The sequence below is a fragment of the Leptonychotes weddellii genome, chromosome 16 (assembly GCF_054177405.1).
Source record: "Leptonychotes weddellii isolate Sample4059 chromosome 16, ASM5417740v2, whole genome shotgun sequence".
NCBI classification, from domain to species: domain Eukaryota; kingdom Metazoa; phylum Chordata; class Mammalia; order Carnivora; family Phocidae; genus Leptonychotes; species Leptonychotes weddellii.
Genome location: NC_138384.1, coordinates 48,229,639 through 48,233,427, shown reverse-complemented (window position 1 = coordinate 48,233,427; position 3,789 = coordinate 48,229,639).

Here is a 3,789-nt window from a genome sequence, read left to right as displayed (position 1 = left end):
AGCACACAGCCCTGCAAGAGAACCGTCCATGAGACATGAGCATCCACCTGGAGCCCCGTCCCAAGGGGCCTCCCCGGGGGCTGCTGCTGAGCACGGACCCTGGAGGTCATGCATCTGGGGCTTCTCATTTCCCCACCTGGACTGTGGCTGCAGCTCTGCTCTGGGCTCCTTCCCCACTCTCCCAGAAGGTCTCCTGTGCAGCTCACTCCTCCTACAGCCCCAGGACCTGTCCTGGTTCCCCAATGTCCACAAGCCCCTTAATCCTTAAGAGTGTTTGTGTACTCGTGCCATGGGAGACACAAGGCATTACTGTCTTGTCAACACCTGGAATATAGCTACTCTATTCTGTTCTCCTTAGCATCCCCAGTGTCTACACAATCCTGGAACATAGTAAGAAGCACCTTGGCCAACAGAAGAGATGCCCCAAGTTAACATGGCTCAGATTTTTCAAGGCTAGTAGAAAGATTCAAACTTCTAATACCGTCCTTTCCTCATTTCACCAGATAGACCAGCCTGAAGGCAAAGAAAGCCCCAGGGATTACCCTAGAATCTAGGGATCAGAGACTATTGTGAAGACCAATCACATCGCTGGGACCCAATTAAGCTAAGACCCACACTGTCCCTATTTGTGCAAAGAAGGCTTTCTTAGCACCAGCAAACAGACATCCTGAGTTGTCCCCAGCTCTATGCCCCGGGATATTCTGAAGCACTCTGCTTTCATCTCCTTATAATTTTCCCAACCTGGCACTTGCTGACTCACCCCAAGGACTTTCCCATTATGAAGAGCCCACGCTTCATTCTTAATATCCCATTATGACCAAGTGGAAACAACAGTGACTTTGGAGCCAGACAGGCCTGGGTTTGAATGTTGAGGTTTCTGCTCACTCACTGTGTGGCCCTGAGCAGGAACCCTGAGCTGTCAGTCTCTGGTCCTCATTTATCAACACGGGTCTGATTTCCATCACACAGGTTGTTTGCAAGGGTCAGAGCAGTATTTCCCACAGAATGGAATACAAACCACGGGGGCTCTACAGATGATTTCAGGGGATGCAGTGACATGGTATTCTATAGCATTGATCAAAAAGGTATTACCCTTTCAAATCACGTCCACTCCTTTGATCACAACAAAGAATTACTCAAGCTAGAGATCAACCTTCTTACACATCTGTCTCTGGCCAACTGCCATTTGTAATAAAGAAGTAGCTGGGGGCTCAGAAATGTGATGGCCAACAGCCCATGGCTAGAATGTCCTAATGTCTTCTTCCTTTGCATTGTATATATGTTTACATTAACCTTCTATATTTTGCTAAGTGACCCTGGCTTTTCTTTTAAATTTTATTTTTTTTAAAGATTTTATTTATTTATTTGAGAGAGCGAGAATAAGAGAGAGTACATGAGAGGGGGGAGGGTCAGAGGGAGAAGCAGGCTCCCTGCCGAGCAGGGAGCCCGATATGGGACTCAATCCCGGGACTCCAGGATCACGACCCGAGCCGAAGGCAGTCGCTTAACCAACTGAGCCACCCAGGTGCCCCTAAATGTTATTTTTTAATTTAAGCTATTGGCATAAAATTTCCATCTTCAGATGAATGGGCCTGTTTAAAATAAAGATATTAAGGGGTGCCTGGGTGGCTTAGTCGGTTAAGCATCTGCCTTCAGCTCAGGTCATGATCCCAGGGTCCTGAGATCGAGCCCCACATCGGGCTCCCTGCTCGGCGGGAAGCCTGCTTCTCCCTTTCCCGCTCCCTCTGCTTGTGTTCCCTCTCTCGCTGTGTCTCTGTCAAACAAGTAAATAAAATCTTTGAAAAAAAAATAAAAATAAAATAAAGATATGAAAAATAAATAAAACAAAATAAAGATATTGAGTCAATAAAATTTTAAATAAGTAGGGATGGTAGAGGCATACAGGACAGTTATGGATGTGAAATGTATTTGCATACTGGAGAACATTTGATGGGTAAGATGTATCTAAAGCCTCCCTCAAGGTTCCTGACACACATGAAGCAATCAGTAAAGATAAGCAGATGTTTCCACTTTTCTTTCCAATTCTAGTGGTCACATCTTTCTCCACCCACCTTTATCTCTAATCCCAGTCGACGGGCCCAAGGGACTTACCAAAGCAGAGGAGGCAGAGGAATTCAGGGATCATACTGCAGCCTGCTCTAGGGGCCCCTCTCTGGTTTCGTCCACAACAGCGAGGGAAGGCAGATGTGGGGGGTGGCATCTTTCGCCAACACTTCTCTTCCTTCCTCTCATGTGACCTTTAGGTTTTGTGTTCCAACCACATTTGGAAAACAAGAAGAAATAAAATGCTCCATGAGATCATAATTTACGCAAACTCTTTATGCGAACACAGTGAATTCAGGCCTCAAATTCTAACCCACCTAGAAAAGCCAAAGGTGCTAGACTCCTGGATCCAAATGATTCCACTGAGGAGATGGAAACAGGTTGGTGCAGAGACTGCTGGAGATTCTCTGGTCTACAGAAAAGATGCTGGGCTTTGGAACTGAATGAAGGAGTCAGTGTTAGTGACTATTTTTGAGTGACTGTAGTGGATGAGGTGTTTCTCTGAGGTCCATGCGCAGTGAAGGAGCAAGACCGATGGTTCATGGGGACGCCTGGCTGGCTCAGTCAGTGGAGGCTGTGCCTCTTGATCTCAGGGTTGTGAATTCAAGCCCCACGTTGGGTGTAGAGCGTACTTTAAAAAAATAAGACTATGGTTCATGCATTTGAAAACAAATTGAGGGGCGCCTGGGTGGCTCAGTTGGTTAAGCGACTGCCTTCGGCTCAGGTCATGATCCCAGGGTCCTGGGATCGAGTCCCGCGTCGGGCTCCCTGCTCGGCAGGGAGCTGCTTCTCCCTCTCCCACTCCCCCTGCTTGTGTTCCCTCTCTCGCTGTGTCTCTCTCTGTCAAATAAATAAATAAATAAAATCTTTAAAAAAAAGGAAGTTAGCCTTATATTAATAAAAAGAAAGAATAAAAACCATATGATCCTCTCAATAGATGCAGAAAAAGCATTTGACAAAATATAGCATTCTTGATAAAAACCCTCAACAAGTAGGGATAGATGGAACATACATCGACATCATATACAAAAGACCACAGCTAATATCCCCAGTGGGGAAAAACTGAGAGCCCTTCCCCTAAGGTCAGGAACAAGACAAGGATGTTCACTCCTACCATTACTATTTAACATAGTACTGGAAGTCCAAGCCTCAGCAATCAGACCAGAAAATGAAATAAAAGGCATCCAAATTGTCAAGGAAGAAGTCAAACTTTTACTATTTGCAGATGACATGATACTCTATGCAAAAAACCCAAAAGACCCCACCAAAAAACTACTAGAACTGAGACATGAATTCAGCAAAGTCACAGGATATAGAATCAATGTGCAGAAATCTGTTGTATTTCTATACACCAATAATGAAGCAGCAGAAAAAGAAATCAAGGAATGGATCCCATTTGCAATTGCACCCAAAACAATAAGATACCTAGGAATAAACATAACTAAAGAGGTAAAAGATCTGTACTCTGAAAACTATAAAGCACTTATGAAAGAAATTGAAGAGCACACAAAGAAAGGGAAAAGCATTCCATGCTCATGGACTGGAAGAAGAAACATTGTTAAAATGTCTACACTACCAGTAGAAATCTACACATATATTGCAATCCCTATCAAAATACCACCAGCATCTTCCACAGAGCTAGAATAAACAATCCTCAAATTTGTATGGAACCACAGAAGACCCTGAATAGCCAAAGCAATTCTGAAGAAGAAAAACAAAACTGGA